Source organism: Octopus sinensis, linkage group LG7 (genome assembly GCF_006345805.1).
Source record: "Octopus sinensis linkage group LG7, ASM634580v1, whole genome shotgun sequence".
In the NCBI taxonomy this organism is placed as follows: Eukaryota; Metazoa; Mollusca; class Cephalopoda; order Octopoda; family Octopodidae; genus Octopus; species Octopus sinensis.
Window position 1 is genome coordinate 35,451,552 of NC_043003.1, and position 20,152 is coordinate 35,471,703.

Below are 20,152 nucleotides of genomic sequence, written 5' to 3' on the forward strand. Positions count from 1 at the left end.
TCCTCTCAGTATTTTTCTTGTTTTCCTATCTGTTTTGGACAGTTCATTTCGTGTCCAGTTAAGGATATTGTAGCTGTAACTTATAACTGGGACAGCTAAAGTGTTGATACCTATTATCTTGTTTTTAGCATTGAGCTCTGTTTTTAGTATTGATCTAACTCGTCTATAATATTTTTTTTTAATTTTCTCTTTCATTTGTGTGTGTTGTGTCTTGTCTAGTTCATGGATTCCTAAGTATTTGTAAGTTTGGCTTTGGTCTAATTCTTCTATTTCATTGGTTTTATCTAGTGTGATGTTGTTACTCTTAACTAGTTTTCCTCTTTCCATGGTTACTTTGGCGCATTTTTCTAATCCAAATTTCATATCTATTTCTTTGGTAAATCCATGAACTCTCTTTAATAGTGTTTCCAGCTGTTTGTCATTTGCAGCGTATATTATTAGGTCATCCATATATAAAAGGTGGCTGATCGTTTTGCCGTAACATTTATATCCGCATCCAGTTCTATTTAGCATATCAGATAGAGGTGACAGTGCCAAGCAGAAAAGGAGTGGAGAGAACGTGTCTCCCTGGAATATCCCTCTCCTAATGGGGATGTCTTTGGTTTTCATGAGTCCCTCTTTTGTTTGGAGGTGTAGGACTGTTTGCCATTTATTCATAGAGTGCTCTATGAATTTTATGATTGTTGGTGCGACTTTGTTAATGGCTAGTGTTTCGAGGATCCATGTGTGGGGGATGCTATCAAACGCCTTTTTGTAGTCAATCCAGGCCATACTGAGGCCTTTCTTCTTTCTGTGGCTGTCTTCAGTTACGGCTTTATTAATCATTAGTTGATCTTTACAGCCATATGAGCCTTTGCGGCATCCTTTCTGCTCTTCTGGGAACAGTTTGTTTTCGTCGAGGTGCTTGTTCAGCCTTTGCGATATCACTGCAATACATGCCTTGAACATAGTAGGGAGGCAGGTTATTGGTCTGTAGATTTCTGGTTTTGCTGTTTCATTTGATTTGGGAATTAAGATGGTTTTCCCCTTCGTGAGCCATTCGGGCATTGTCTCTGGCTCTGCTAGTATGCTGTTAAAGTTTTCAGCCAGCTTTTTGTGCATTCCTGTTAGATATTTCAACCAGAAGTTGGGGATCTTGTCATGCCCAGGTGCCTTCCAGTTGCTTAGTTTTTGCAGTGCCTGGGTGACCTCTTCAGTTGTTATGGGGGTCTAAAGTTGTTCAGATGCCGAGATTGTTATTTTGATATTCCTTTTTTTTGGCTGTTCGTTCGCCGACCATATTTCTCTCCAGAATTCTTCCAATTCTTCTGCCGTTGGTGCTGCAGTGACTTCTATTTTATTTTTTCCCAGTTCTTGGTAGAACTTTTTGGGGTTGGAGTTGAACTTTTTGTTCTGTTCAAAGAAGCGTTGGCGTTTCTCGTACCAGCGGATCCTTTGAGCTTTGGCAAGGATATATTGCTTCAGCTTTTCTTTTATCTCCGGCAAATCTTTTTCTGTGATGTTATATTTGCGGAGCATTTTTGTTCTCTTTTTGTTGCTCAGTAGCGTTGATTGTTTGCTGATTTCATTAAGAATCGACAGGTCTTTTCTAATTTTATTATTATTATTATTATTATTATTATTATTATTATTATTATTATTATTATTATTATTATTATTATTATTATTATTATTATTATTATTATTATTATTATTATTATTATTATTATTTTATTATTATTATTATTATTATTATTATTATTATTATTATTATTGAGTGAGAGAGCAGTGCATGCCATCAAAGTGAAACTGGGGTAAAATATACGAAGCCCAGTATCACCATCATGACTACTCGTCTGATAACAATACACGAGGTGCATGCATCACAACGATATGCGTGCCATGGTGATATCAAATTAAGATAAACAGCCCATGACCTTGCAGTTGGACCCCAGTCAGAATTCTCTTTAGGTCGAGTAGCCCATCCCAATCAAAAGGTCCCTGAATAAAGGTTGTTTAAGGATGATGAACGAAACACCCATGAGAACCACTGTCTGGTACTGCATCAGCGCCTTTATTTTTATTATTATTATCATTATTATTATTATTATTATTATTATTATTATTATTGTTGTTGTTGTTGTTGTTGTTGTTGTTGTTATTTTTAAACCAAAATGCTGTTGATAGAGCCTAAGCACTGAAGTTACTGTCAACATGTATTCTACAAAAAGTATAGCGGAACACACTAGATTAATGTAAAATTGTTTTCGATTTAACTGAACATGAAAACAAACATTAATACACACACATACACACACACGCACACACATCTAAGGATGATGTGTGATGCGGTGTGTTTCTATTATTTTGTACTCATGTATCTTGAATCACCTATATTGATATTATACTTGGGTATGTGCTGTTTGAGTATTCATGTCTTTTCAACACTAACTCTTCCAGGTGATTGCAAAATAAGTTGAAGTTGTACTCCCTGGAGAGAAGAAGCGCGAGAGAAATACTTTAAGGTGTATATGAGTATACATATACATATACATATATGTGTATATATATATATATATATATATATATATATATATATATATATATATATATATATATGCATATATATATATGTATGTATGTATGTATATATGTATATATATATATGTATAAGGTTAATCCAAACGGGAAAACAGAAAAAACAACAACACGTGGAGGAACAATTACAGTATTATTATTATTAGGCGCTCAGGAAAATGGAAGAAGGAGGGTATGACGTTTCGAGCGGAGCTCTTCGTCAGAAACATAGGAGAAAGAAAGATCCCGAGACGGGAGGACAGAGGAAAAAAATTGTAGGTAGTCTTCACGAGGTCACATATATGTATATATATATGTATATATATATATATATATATATATATATATATATATATATATATATATATATATATATATATATATATATATATGTGTGTGTGTATATGTATATGTATATATACGAGCAAAACGCCCCACGTCCAATGGACGGTGCTGAGTTGTCAAACATTTACATCAAATTTTCTCAAAACAACTTGTCCAACCGTCCCATAGGCCTCCCGTTTGAGAAACACTGATCTAACCTAAATTTGAGACACCAGCAAAAGAAGAAATAAAGATAGACTTTTTTCTATTCCAAAATAAAACGATTTTAGTCACTTTATCGATCGCATTCTCACCTGGAATCGATTTTTAAAATTCTTTCAAGACTTATATACGCCTTGATACCGTCGGTATCTACATAACAAATTTGAGAGCAATCGGATGGAGGATGCCCGAGATCCTAGAAGACACACACACAGACAGACAGAACGGATCTTCTATAATATATATGAAAATCTGGAAAATCCAGCAAATGATTTTCCGAGTGAAACCTATACGAATAACTGGACAAGATGCCATCCAATACAATCTAAAATCCCACCATTTATGTCCAGACTAAGAAACCAATACTGTAACAGCTTTGAATTGAAATGCTCACAACTGTTCCATACATTGCCAAAAGGCCTAAGCGATAGAGAAAATGCACAAGTGGATGGTGTCTAAAAACAGTTGAACAAATTTTTTAACAATTCACCAGATGAAGCCACATCGCTGTAAGAAATGCACAGAAATGCAGCTTTGTCTGACTCAATACTTCCTCAAAACTGACTCCGAATTAAGACAGGACTGAAACATGCATTAAGGCTAACGGCAGTACCTCACAGATTTCGACGGAAAATGATAACAAAATAATTGAATAATACACTTAAATTTATATATTATTTAAAACTAGCAGTATCGCCCGGCGTTGCTCGGGTTTCTAAGGGAAATAACTATATAAGCATTTTTAGATAGTTATAGCCAAAAAATAGCCAAAAAATGCATTAAAAATGGAAAAAAATTATGTTAAATGTTTTTTTAAATCGTTGACTCATTGTAGACATTTTTAGAGAGTTACTTCCCTTATATAATAGCGAAAAAAATGCATTAAAATGGAAAAAAATGATGGTAATTTTTTTTAAAATCGTAGCCTCATCGCAGACGCGCGCTAATACCCAGAAGGGCTCGATATGAATCACGACTATAAGATACCCGGTTTTGGTTAAACTGCACCGCAAAATGTGGGAGTAGTTAGGAATCTAAATCGTAGGAGACAGACACACAACTTCACTTTTATACATAAAGATATTCGTTAGCATGGTTAAAATGTTTACGTAATTCTACATATAACTCATACGTAAATTTACGTAACAACACGCGTATATATTCAATGCAATTATGTTTCTTTGTTGTATTCAAGTTATCGATATTTCATCGAACGTTTACGTCTAGCCGATTCACCTGCTATTTAAGTATCTTTGCTAATATTTTGAGCTTTTAGAATTTGATTTCTGATCACTGAAACCCGGGATATCCTGCGTAAGCATTTTCATTCTTACTCTAAACATACATGCTTACATACGTATCTATCTATCTATGTATCTATGTATCTATCTATTTATCTGTCTGTCTATCTATCTATGGATTTATCTATCTATTAGCGTAAAGACCCCCTATGAAAGACCATAGAATTGCAACTAGAAAGTTACCGTCCGAATGAAAGTCCGGGAAAGGCAGAGAACGATACAGCTTGATACCAAAATGACGTCGCAACTCATTTCTACAGCTGAGAGAACAAAGCCAACGTGAAATAAAGTCTTACTCAAGAATACAACACACGGTCCAGGAATCAAATTCACTTCCTCAGGAGTGTGAGCCCGACGCTCTAACTACTGAGCCGTGCGCCTACACATCTGTCTGTCTATCTACTTATCTATCTACACACACACACACACACATATATATATATATAAATATAAAATTAATTAAGGGTAGAAATTGATATTAGTCAATTAAAACCAGTGGTCTAGCATATTAAAAAGAATCCGAAGATTAAAATATTTATATATACCAATTAAGGACTGAACACGAAAAGTGGACAATCAACATGCTAGATATAGACGTCAAATCGCCATAATCTTTTGGTGGAGAATGGCGATTTGACGTCTATATCTAGCATGTTGACTGTCCACTTTTCGTGTTCAGTCCTTAATTGGTATATATATATATATATATAAATATATATGTAAGAATGTATACATACACGCACGCACATACATATGTCCGTGTATGTGTGAGTATGTGTGTGTGTGTGCGTGCATATATAGATATACATAGATACATGCATTTGTCTATATTATAAATGACATATCCTAATTTTTTTTCTTTATGAGCTGGGGTCCTTGTTAAAAATGCAGAACGTTAAACAAATATTTACACTCCTAGACATATTCAGTACTCTTTCGTTTTTTGTGTGTGTGTGTGTGAACGCGTAGCCTAACTCTGATTCTCTGTCTGTTTACCTGTCTCTCTCTATCTCTCGCTTTGTGTGTCCTCGTGCTCTCTCTAGCTATCTACATATCTGTTAATCTATCTGTGTGAGTGCGCGTTTGTGTGTGTGTGATTGCTTGCGTGTATAGGAAATTATGTGCGTCTATATATTATGAATTTAGGACAAGCGCATGATTAATAAACTTATCAATCTGTTCTGTGCACGAAGTCAAAATCAGAACGGTACATGCTTTCAAATATACACGCTGGCGCAGTCATAAGCAAATATTCTAGAAAATTGGATGAATACTTATGCACACAAGCACACATACGCCCATATTGCAATGTTGCATATAGGTGGGCGTGAATATATGCCTACACATTGCGTATATTTCTGTATATAAATGTACATAAATAAAACGTGTAATGGATATGTATGTCTATATATCTAATTATATGTATGTATGTACGTATGTATGTATGTATGTATGTATGTATGTATGTATGTATGTATGTATGTATGTATGTATATATATATATATATACACGCACGTACACGTACGTATATATACATGTAAATGTATATATATGTATATATGCACATATATGTATGTGTATGTATATACATATGCACACATGTATAACGCGTGTGTAGATGACGGTATACGTCAGCACATGTCTCTATACATGCATCTATATACATACATGCATATACATACTTATATACAGATAGATAATAGAGTAGTATATATATGTATTTGCGTATATATGTATGCTTTATATGTGCGTACGTACGTTCACCTCACGGCTAGGTTTCTACTCCAAAATAATCATATAAAGGGCGATGTCTCACTCACATGTGACTCGAGAGAATGATAGATAATAATACAGAGGTCTCTGGTTAGCCATCATCATGGTTAGAACAATGCTGTTTCCCTTCTATCAAATTCATTGTGATCGTCTATACGTCCGTACAAACACGACAGAACAATTACCACCATAACCCTATGTGTATTTATATATATATATATATATATATATATATATGTATGTATGCGTGCATAAAATTCACACATCGATATATTCTATATCCATTCTTCTGGCGTCGCACCTAATCATCATCTGATATTTAGAAATATACGTTAGTGTAATACATACAATATGTTTCTGAATGTGTAATGCTTTGTGTAATGGAAGAAGAGTAAGCAATGGATCACTCTGAAATTAGTTGAGATGTTTTTCGGTGATTAAGAAAACTGGTATTTTGGAGCTTTTTTTCCCTCTCATCTCCAATTGATGGTTTCTAACGTTGAATTACATTTGTTTTCTGCGAGAACGATTGCAATTCTCTGCAATCAGAACATATTTTTACAAACTATAATCTCTACTTTTCAGCAAGTTATTGAACCTCGTTTGACTATTTTGCTATGAGGTATTTCACTTACTTTACGCATTATTTCTATGGTTCCATCGATGAATACCTATTTGGTGACTTATTCATCTTTATCTTATTCACATATCTCCCTTTCTTTCTGCTCTCTTTCTCAGCATCTAAATATGTACTTGCACGTTTGTCACACTTCTTAATACATACATACATACATACATGTATACATGAATTCATATATATATATATATATATTTATATATATATATATATATATTATATATTATATATATATATATATATATATATATACATATATATATATATATACGTATATATACATATATATACATATATATATATATTTATATATATATATATATATATATTTACGACGGGCTTCTTTTAGTTTCCGTCAACCAAATCCACTCACAAGTCTTTGGTCAGGCCGAGTACAAGACACTCGTACAAGGTACCACGCAGTTGAATTCAACTCGGATCCATGTGGTTGGGAAGCAATCTCTGTACCACACAGCCACGCTTGAATATGCCCACTTTTGAAACGAAATTGAAGAAATATTAATAAACGCATAGCGCACAAACTCTACCTCCATGAAACACAAAGGTAAGAATTCTTAAATATTAATTGAGTTGTTTAACGAAGTGAACCCCTAGTGAAAAACATAGAGACAGACAACCTTAGCACTGACCTACATCTACTTGAGAACAGAGAAAAAAAGCAACTGACCAGCCAAAACATGTCACCTACTTACATTCTTTTGTGAACTCGCAAAAATTCCCTTACAAAAACTTGCCACACTAAATTACTAAGTATTTCATTACTGGACAAAATTTTGAACCTTTGACCTTTACAAAGCAAAGGATTAAATTCAATAAAACGAAAACTAACTACAACTTCTAGTCCGTCATAGACCTACCTATATGTTTTTTTGGGAACACTAAAAACCAATCCCATAAGCTAAAAGGAACACGACTTAAACATACATACGAACTTACAAAGTTCTACGTACATAAATAAATTCTAAATAGCAATGGGATCTTAAATGTAATCAATAAAAACTTCTCCCAAAACCTCTCTACCACAATCCACCCTCAACATAAATACCACTCAACTCAAACACACATACACAATGAAGATTTTAACTCAACAGAGGCGATACAGATTGAAGATTAACCTCAATGCATCGCAGTACGTTGGCCGGAACAGGGTTCTGGCCGAAACTTCGAAGTCACTGACAATAATATTCTTGTTTACAAAGAATAAAGTTGTAATCTGTGCTGTGTGTGTTTGTGGATGTGTGTTTGCGCGTGCGTAACTGTCATTTATGCCTTAAATGAGATTGAACAAAGGAATGTACTATTAGGTTGTTAAGAAAGTTCTTGCAGAATTTTTAATTTGGGTTTTAAATGATGTATTTTCAAATTAATTTTTGTAAAATTCCTTTCACTTTATATATATCATTTTAAATCTAATTGTGTGACTCTTTTTCTTTCTGAATAATTAGGTCGTTTTTTTCCGGAACGTTGAATGCAACATGGATAAAAAGCAAATTCGCACAACTTTCTTATTCCAGTTCAAGCTAGGCAGAAAATCTGCTGAAACAGCTCGCGATACCAACGATGCGTTTGGCCCAGAAAACACTAATGAACGTACAGCACAATGGTGGTTCAAGAAATTTCGTAGCGGTGATGAGAGCCTTGAAGATGATAAGCGTAGTGGTCGGCCATGGGATGTTGACAACGATCAATTAAGAGCCATAGTGGAAGCCAATCCACGCACAACTGTTCGAGAGCTTGCTTCTGGATTATACGTGACATATACAACTTCCAACCACTTGAAAGAGATTGGTAGACCAAAAATACTTGAGAAATGGGTGCCGCAGGAATCGAACAACAACCAGAAAAAGAAAAAAAACACCGTTTTGAAGTGTCGACTTCCCTTCTTTTACGCAACAAGAACGACTCATTTCTCGACCGCATTGTAACTTGAGATGTAAAGTGAATTCTTTACAACAACTGGCAACGCTCAACTCATTGGTTGGACGCCGACGAAGCTCCAAGGCACTTATCGAAGCCAAAGATGCGCCAAAAGAGGGATATGGTGACTGTTTTGGTGGTCTGCGACTGGTTTCATCCATCACAGCTTTTTGAATCCAGGCGAAACCATTACGGCGGAGAAGTGCTGTCAGCAAATACATGAAATGCATAAGAAACTCTGAGAACAACAGCCAGCATTAGTCAATAGAAAAGTACCAATTCTTCACTACGACAACGCTCGGCCGCACTTTGCACAACTGACCCTGCAGAAGTTGAACGAATTGGGCTAGGAAACACTGCCTCATCCGCCATAATCAACAAACCTCTCGCCTCTCGACTACCTCTTTTTCAAGCATCTCGACAACTTCTTGCGTGAGAAATGCTTCAAAAACCAAGACGATGCCAAACACGACACTAGAACGCAGAGATAATTAATACTATACATTCAGTATAAAATATTTTAAACTGTTTGTCCCCGTTCATATGTATGTATACATATATATATATATATATATATATATATATATATATAAATATATATACATATATATATATATATAACAGATATATATATATTATATATATATATATATATATATATATGTGTGTGTGTGTGTGTGTGTGTGTGTATGTATAGTGATTTGTGTGTATTGAACAAGGATCATATACTCCAAACTGTCGTTTTGTTGACCGGTCATTTAGTTCAAGTTTGAAAACCTTTAAAAGTACGGTGGACCGTCGGATAGTTTGGTCGGAGTATCCATCTGGAAGTGTGCAATCTTAATTTAACGTGCATAAATCAACGTGTATATAGACTTACACACTTCAATAATAATGTTGTTTAAAGTACTTTTACGTTGTTGTACCACAAAATAAACAAATCTATCTTCATCATCGTCGTCGTTTTCATACTCCACCCCTCCTCCTCTTCTACCTCCTCTTCTACCTCCTCTTCTAGTCCTCTCGCCTCCTCTCCTCCTCCTTCTCTTCCTCCTCCACCACCTCCTCCTCGTCCTCCTCATCATCATAAAAGAACGCAGTAGTAAGAAGGGCGTCTGTAGTGGCAGTAGCAGCTGTAGATTCATAATCCTACCGCAAGCCCGAACACCGCCACGGATGCACCACTGAAACTATCATCAGCATCCGTTGTTGTCGTCATCTTCCTCATCCGTCTACACCAATACAGCCACCAAAACAACAACAATAACAACCACTACCAGCTTCACCATCACCACTACCGTCATAATTATCGTTATCATCATCATCATCATCATGAACAGTCGTATTATGATTATCAATATCATTATCACGGCTTTCACCCAATGTCCAATTTTTTAAAGATATTTTGGTGTGAGTCTGTTTCATGTTCATACGCTGTCGATTTTTGTTGGTGCGATGCCATATTTATGTTGGTTGCATCTCATCTAAATACCTCAAAAATAATATTCATATATTATAAAATGACAAAATGTGTTAGTTTGTCCTTCAATATAATCTAAACACAATTTATGAACAATAACAATTATAGACATTAATAGATATACATATAATAATATGTGCATATACACATATATATATGTACACACACACACACACATATATATTATATATATATATATATATATATATATATATATATATTATATATATATATATATATATATACACGCACATATGACACATATGTGTATGTGTGTATATGCATATATGAATGTGCGTATTTATATGTTGTATATGTACACATATATATATTCATATATATATATATATAAATATATACATACACACACACATATATATATATAAATATATACACACATGTATATATATATATGTACGTAATCATGTATGTACATATACATATAAGCATTAATTGTAGATATTTTTAAAACTTGTTCTTTAATATTATTTTGCTTCTAATTTGTTCAGTCTGTTTAGTCGCATTTTATATCTTATTATCTTTCCATTGTAATTTTCAATACTAATTTTTATTTCACACTTTTATATTTTATGATATAGAATATAATATTTTTTAACCTTGTTTACAAAATATATATTTGTATAGCAGGAATTTCCAATACACTCAATTATATATGTATGAATGTATGTATATGACTTTGTGTGTGTGTGTGCGTACGTGTGTGAGTGTATGCCTGAGTGTGTTCCATATGTATGTGCATGAGTGTGTTCCTGTATGTGTATGTTATCGATTTGCCTATGTGTATATATATATATATATATATATACATATACAAATATTTATGTATATATATATATATATATATATATATATATATATATATATATATATATATATACATATATATATTATATCAGTATATATACATATATACATATCGTTGTATATGTACACACACACAGATATATATATATATATATGTTTACACGCGTACATACATACATGTGTATATGTATGGTACATGGTTTCATAAAGATATGAATTGGTACAGTGTAATTAGCGAAAGAGTGCTCAATACTTCAAAGTATATTGTAATTAAGCTATTTAGTTGAATTCATGGGATTGACCAAGTGTTTGGTGGTACCTGTTATATGACATCTGCGTATACGTGTGTGTATATATACTTATCTTGTTTTTACTAGTTTCTTTCATTTTTCGGCGACAATGCTGGGGCACCACTTTTATAGTCTTAGTAGAACAAATTGAGCACAGTACTTATTCTATCAGCTTCTTATTACCGAAAAAGCTACATATATACATACATTCGTACATAAATACATACATACATACATATATACATGCATATATATATTATATATATATATAATATATATATATATAGATATATATATATATATATATATATTATATATATATAATATATATATATATATATATATATATATATATATACGTTTCTGGTGTCCTGTGTTGTATTGAAATATTTCAGGTAAGCGAGAATATATTAATAGGAATCAAAAATAAATCAAAGCCTTCGAATAAGTTGCACATCTTTTAATTTAAACAATGTAGTAAGAGGTTATATTGATTACGCAATGGTAGATCACCTAACCTATATATGTATATGCATGTGCTATCTTCAACGAGTCAAGACGGCCAATCCTGTCCTTCTCATAAGATGTCTCCTCAATGCGTTCAAAATAAATTTTCCATCGTCTTGACTTAACAGCCCTCATCGTTTGTTTTTACTGTATTATTCTCCTTGTCCTGTCTTTAACTGGTTTTATTTGTATTGTTTTTACTGTCTTGTCTTCTTTTTACTGTCCTGTTCTTGTTACCATTTTTACCCTTCCGCAAAAAAACCCAACTTTTATTTAATTTGCTTTGCGGGAAGGACTGTTTCAACTAAGTCGCGTCTTGTCTTTACCTTCGGAAACGCGGAGTAGACGAAACAGGGACAACTGAAGTAGGGGAATATCCCTTGTGTTGTATGTCTTGTACTCTGTTTTTTCGTTGTTTGCAAAAAAGTTCATTTCCATGTTTTTGTTTTTATGTTTTCGTTTCTCATTGTATTCAACATTTTTTGGTGTCCTGTACCCATATATGCATGTATGTATACTTATAGATGTAGGTATGTACATATATGTATGTATATATGCATATATTTATATATCATTTATGTTATTATGTGCGTATGTATATTTGTTAGAAGCAATTTTTTTGCAATTTTATATAATTGTATAATTTTATATTTTATTTCTTTTCATACTCTATTTTTTCAATAATAGTTTTAAACCACTGTGAACTACCACTTATTTTGTACTCGGGACTTGTAAATTAACATGAAGAAATAGAGCCATATCAAATATCATAAAACGTAAATTCTTGATTTGATAAACTTATCTCCGCCTGTACAAGAAGCCGCAATTAAGAAAGATAACCGCAAAAGTCAATTATTTTTTTACCAAAGACGATAGTCCATTAAAGAAAAGCAGATAAAAGAAAGTCGTACACATGTGTGTCATACTCAATAGCCGTTATCATTCCCATAGAGTGACATTTATTTGAACAATATAAAAACTTGAAGCTATACCAAATCCCATCCAACATGTATTGTTGATTTAATAAGAGTACCTCCTTATTTAGCGACAGTATCCTAATTACCAAATACAAATTAGGACCAAACACTGGCTATTCTGAGTTTGTCTTCGCTCATTTTTGAGTAAATTATACAAATTACTAGGCCATAAATGTGTTCCACTCATTTTTGTAGAAATGTAAGTCTCTTGACAAATAATACATTTGTCGTTCTAATGACGGTAAGTGAGCCAGAAAAACCTGTCTACGATTGTTGTCAATAAATTTGTGTTTTACCATCTTGATTCTCGTCATTATCTCCAAATGCAAAGCAGAGAATCTGTGGCCTCAATTCAGCCAACATTTTTTTATTAATGATACCTGTCTATATGAACATGCTTGCGGACTTATGAATCTCTGAGTAATGGCGTTATGAGTGGTTTATGGCTCAACTACAAATTTGTAATTTGCAGAAACGCATTGAGTGCACTGTTTTTGCATTTTTCGTATTTCCACATGCACACACACACACACACACACATTTATATACATATATGCATGCATGTATATATATATATATAGTTACACACACACACACAGACATATATATATAGGGAGAGTCTACGAAAAAAACCAAATTACGAAGACAGGTGGTGTGCAAAACAAACAGATGTATTAGAATAACACCCAGGAATAGAAAAAGTCTTTTACATTTCGAGCCTACGCTCCTCTACAGAAAGGGACACAGAAAAAAACAAGGAGAGAAAAACTGTGTGTAGTGGTTAACGATCTATCATATATATATATATATAAACATATACATAGAGAGACACATATGTATCTATATGCAAATGCTTGTGTACATACATATATGCATTCATATATGTATGTATTTATGTGTGCATTTCCAGTCTTAATTCCAACAGAGAAGGTTTCTAATTTAATGAAATAGTTACTGTTATACAGATGAATACAAGCATATTCACACAGACTCACAGACTCACACCTCAATGGAAACGCACATATAGACAGAATCACGAATATACGTGTTTCAATGTGTGTGGGATTATGCTTGTCTTCATCTGTATAACACCAACTATTTCATTAAATAAATACATACATACATATATATATATGTATGTATATATATATATATATTATATATATATATATATATAATATATATATATATATATATATATATATATATATATATATATATATATATATATACATATACATATATTTATATATTATATATTTATCCATTCATGCTTGTGCGCGTTTGTTTTATACATATCTATGTCACCGGTGCTATTGAGTTTGTAGGAATGAATGTCTAATTCTCTTTGTTATACGGTTTTTAGTCGTGAAGCGAAATGCACTCACACACATCACCGTTATTCCAATGTTTCAGTTTATTGAAATATATCACTTTCTGCCTGGATTTTATTATTTCTTCAGTGGAAACAGCTCTCATTCTCTTACTTGTATTCAAGACTCTAAAATCTAGAAAATGTTGACATCTTTTCTCTGATTCCGCTTTATGACAGGAAATTTTTTTCCATTTATATCTCATAACGTGTTTGCAGACGTTTATTGTCCATGTTTAGGAAGCAGCCTTGTTTATATCCTGCTGCGTTGATCAGAATTGAAAATAACATAGAGCATATCGATGCCATAGGTGAATTCAAATATAGACACCAGGGATCCATAAATGTCTACCATTAATTTATTTTACTAACCACTTCCCTATCGTATACGCAACTAATTTCCGAAGAATTAGACATTTTCATTTTCTAGATATCAATGTTAGGTCAATCTCGCTTGAGTTTATTTTTGTTTTGTTAATTTCAGTTTCCGGCGTATTCTCGAAATGCGTAATTCTCCATTCATTTGTGCATATATTTCATATTCTTTGTCTGCAATATGTTTCATGTTGTTTCGACAAGCACTAGCCAATTGATATGTTTCCACGTCTACCATACATTGGATCTTTTGTATTCCAAGCTAAAAATATATACGTATCTCGATTTATACAAAGAGGCTTAACTGTTGAGAAAGGACAACCGTCAGCAAAAAAAGTGAAACTTATCAGAAATAAGGAACCGTCTAAGAAACAATGTAATAATTACACACTTAATCTGCAATATAGTTTACACCAATTATTTAGATATTCCATTAGATTTTATAATACGAAAATAATTCGAAGTTTTTCCTGTTAAGCTCCATTAGTTTTGTGCTTTTCTCAGCTGATTATATTGAATATTGCTTTTGCAAAGTGATGTTTGTTTTTGTGATTATGTCTTCATTTAAAACAAGGTATAGACAAAATTTTCGCTTCGAGTGAGTAATTTCCGAATGTCTTCATCTAAAAATCCAAACGAAGGCCGCGGACGACACAACAAAGCATCTATTTTACCAACTTCAATTTATGTTTTATTGCTAGGCTTATTATCTCTAAGAAAAACTGTGTTAGCAAATTAAAAGGAACTTCAGTATGGTCTTCTGTATAGGTGCCTTATATATATATATATATATATATATATAAATTCGGGGTGAGTACTTGATAATTATAAGCACCTGTGTATACCGTTTGGTGGTGTAGGTGGTGGAGTAAATTGATCAAAATAAAAACATGATGCGAAGGATTCAGCGGTACATATGTTTCGGGCCTTTATTAGACAGATTTATAACAATGCATATGTATGTCTGTGGCCTTCTTCAGCCGCGCACAACAGCTTCCACAAGGACATGTGTTACATCAAAAATTCTTGGTTGGGGATGCAAATCCTCTCATTCGCGTACGACATAATGCGGCAGCAGCATAGAATTGAAGCGTCCATCTCTTTCTTCTCTCAATGTAGAATGAGGAAATTTGGATGTTGAAGTAATGTAAATAAATAAATACATATATAGACGTGAAGATGGAGGGGCGAGAATTCAGGACGAGGGATAAAAAAATGTATAAAAAGTGTAAGTATAGAAAGATATAAAAATGTAGAGTATAAAAATATAAAGGGATATAAGGGGATGTAAAGGGGGTATAAAGAATATAAAGAAATATAAAGAAATATAAATTAATGTAAAGGCATAAGGTTATAAAGTAAAAATAGAGATAGAAATAAAAGTAAAAAGTAAAAATATAGGAATAAACATGATAAAAATGTAAAAAAATGTGTAAAAAAATATAAAAATAAGGGATGTATAGAGGTTACGGACCAAACATGGTGGTCAGGAGATTGATAAAATTTAGTTGTAGAAGTTTTGGGTGTCAATAAATCAACAGTGTCGTCTGGGGACCTAGTGTGTTGTAAATCAGAGCTGTTGAGCGTTTAATCTAGTTCTTTGAATTAATTGGTCATATTGTACATACATACCATCATGGATACATACACCCATATACACGCGTACATATACGCGCGCATACACGGCTCCAAGCCTATAAGCATACACACGCACTCACGTGTAAACATGTACATAAACACACATACACCCACACGCACGCGCGTACATATACATACATACAACAGAATATCCGCATGTATACACGGACATTATACGTGTACACACCCATACATACATACGTGCGTCCATCCTTACATACACATACACATATGCCCACGCTTCCAGGTTTAGATATAAGATATTAAAGGATGTATATAAGAACGCATGTAAAGAATCACGCACTCACGTCTACACGTGCACGCCCACACGGCTGTGTGTCCATATGTGCGTGCACATATACACTTACATACACACACAGAGACATACGCGCATATGGGTATAGCTGTAAGATATTAAAAGATGTATACAAATAGGTGTAAACCTATGACTATAAGAAAACATGTAAAAAAATGTAAAGAAGTACGGGGTATGTACATCCAGACGTAGATGTTTACTCGTACATATGTACACATATGTATACGTATACATACGTACACGGACGCTCGTATAATCATAAAGCGGATCCATAGGTAAGTAAATAAGGGATAAGCAAAAAAAATAGACATATATAGAGATATAAAGCGATAAGTTAGGGGTAAGAATGAGGGTAAGGGTAAAAATTAGGAATAAAAATAAGAAATACAATATAAAATAAGAAATACAATGTATAAGTTAGAAATGAAATATAAAAATTATAAAAATTATAAGAATTAAGATAAGGGATGAAAATAAATATGAGAATAAAGGTAAAGCGAAGTAGAATAGGATAAAGCAAAATAAAAGTAAAAATAAAAGTAAAAATAAAAATAAAATAAAATAAAATAAAATATATATATATATAGTACAAATATTTAACAGTAAGGATTCGATGATAATAAAAAGAAATTCTAATAAATATAGAGACAAATTTTTATATTTAAGTTTGTCATCCTTATTGTGCTTCTGTACAGGAAGTAGGAAATAATACACAGAAAAATACTATTTCCATGTTTAATCTCTAATGTACATTCTACATTGGGCGCACCACCATAAAATGTTATATTCGCTTCAACTCTGAATGAAAACAGGACGCAAGAATTTATGCGTCAAGTTGGCTACTTTAGAAAATGCTATTTAAAAATTCCTTTAGGAAATGTGCCGGAAAGTTTTAACAGAACAATTGAAAATATTTAAACCCGTAGTTTGATGTATTTGAAGTTTATTTTCAGTAATAATCTTAACTTTCGTTCCTTAAAGATATCCGAAAAAATTCAAACAGGTTGGCACACTATAATTTGTGTACAGATACCTTTTCAAATTATTCTAAAGCTTCCGAATATAGTTACAAAAACAGCGTAATTTAGAACTTAAGTCCTATAACAATTTGATGACTGTTTGGTAATCCAATTTTGTAAGCCAATTGACTCATTTGATAACATTGTGAAAAGGTTCGACTTCCACTCAGAAATAAAGAACAATTGATGAGGTCAATATCAAAATTATATTATCATACTATGAAGTTGCTATTGACCTAAAATTAGTAAATGAGTACGATCAGTTACGAGAATATTAGCTTCTTAAAATTCCCATAACACAGAAGAAAACCCTCCATCCAAAATGCAAGGTACAGAAATTGTTACATTTATGTGTAGCAACACTTAACTGATGTGTACCCCAATATTGTTAGTGCGCTTAAGCTACACTGGCAATGCCTATTACGATCTGTGAAGAGCAAAAGAATTTCTCAAGGCTAATTTTTTTCTACAAAAACTGAAGTGTACATAAATGATTTATACATTATATCACTACAAAAAGACAGAAAGAAAGAGACATTGAAGGAAAATTCTCATAAGAAAAAAAACCTGTGCGTGAGTATATCGCTAGGAAAATCAGATAATCAAAGAGAATTTTGTAAAATGCTGTTCATGCAATATACATTCTCATAATTGTTTTATAATGGAAAATAGTAATGAATCTAGACTGCACTGTTTATTATTTTATCAGTATATCATACATCAAATATATAAGTGAACAATACCTAAGTTTAGGAAATTATTTAGAATCTTCTGGTTAGCTTTTATTTTCATGGAAGGCACCACATTAAAGTGGATACGGTTCTGCAGCTCCTTGCTTGTTTGAATAGGTGCCCTACTTCAAAACTATTTTCACGGATATCTCCTGATCATCCCACACGTTTTTGCCTTTTAGGCCTCAAGGTCCTTAAATGCGTTTTAATATATTTCAGATATATTGAGATGCCGCGCTACTGTCGCGACTTCAGGCACCCAAAAACGATGGACTATCACTGTGTTTAGAGCTATAATAAATTTTAAGTGAGAATTTTGAATTAAAAAAAGAATATTTATACTCGCCTTTCGAAACCTTATAAATATAGATCATAGAATATAATTCTATTTCGTAATGCGATGGGTCGAATTTGGTTAATAGAATATTTAATAACCACAATAACAGGGCTAACAGCCAAGGCGAATATAATCACGAGTCTAGCGACGACGACAATGTTCTTGTTAATGATGATGATGATGATGATGGTGATGAAGAGGAGGAGGAGGAGGAGGAGGAAAATGTTGTGGCGAACATTCAATAATAAAAATAAAAATGAAATTGATAAAATATTGACAACAGGAGGATACTGATGGTTATCGTAGTGAAAACGTTGATATTGGTAATGATGATAGTGACGGATATTGGTAATGATGGTAGTGATGATAACAATAATCGAAGTAATAATAATAATGATGATGATGATGATGATGATGATGATGATGGGGATGTGGAAGACAAAGTTGTAAGTATACATGCATGCAACATACGTATATATCTATAAGTATATTTTTTATTTCTTTTACTTGCTTCAGCCCAAAGCTGTGACCTTGATGGAGCACAGTATGTACATATATATATATATAGTTATATATATATGAATATATGTATGTACATATAAACTTAGATAAATACTAGTTAGTATATATGCATACAGGCATACATACGCTTGTGTAGGAATATGAGGTTGAGAGGGAGAGACAGACAGACAAACAGATAGGCAGACCGAGAAAATCTATGAAAACGTAAACTGAAAAATGCTAGGAAAGTTAGCTTGCTTACAATGCTTTTTAAGTGTAAGATTAAGATAACCAAATGCATGATGGTGCAAACTATGAGATAGATGAGAATAAGGCTAAGGATCGTGATATTATTTTTGATGGAAATATTTTCTGCCCCGTTGCCATTTTTTTTTTTTTTTCATGAATTATTTTTCATTTTATTTTTTAGAATTCATTTCTACTCCTGTCACTGCTTAAATTGTGATTTGTTTTTGATTCACATTCTATGTTTTTTTTTCTTGCGTAGCTGTCACGTCAACCTTCTTGGACGATTTTAGTTGTTGTCTCCATCATCATTATTTATGGCACTGTGACTCGTCCTTTCAGCTGATGCCATTTTGTAGGCGAAATTATCTTTCTACATGATTTCTCCTTCTCACTCTCATCTACTATATCTATTTATCTTTAATTCCTTCTCACAGCCTTTTCCCATCGCCTTCTTTTCATAACCGCATAACTATTGTGTTTATTAACGGAAACATTTACATAAGAGGGTCGGCATAAAATAGATGCACCTATAAATAAATATATATAATATATATATATATATATATATATATATGTATATATATATATACCATATATACATGCATATATGTATATATGTGTGTATATATATATATATATGTGTGTGTATGTATATATGTATATATATATATATATGTATGTGTATATATATATATATATATATATATATATATATATATATTTATATATATACATATATATACATACAAAGAATATGAGGGGTTTAGTGCACTGGTGATCTAA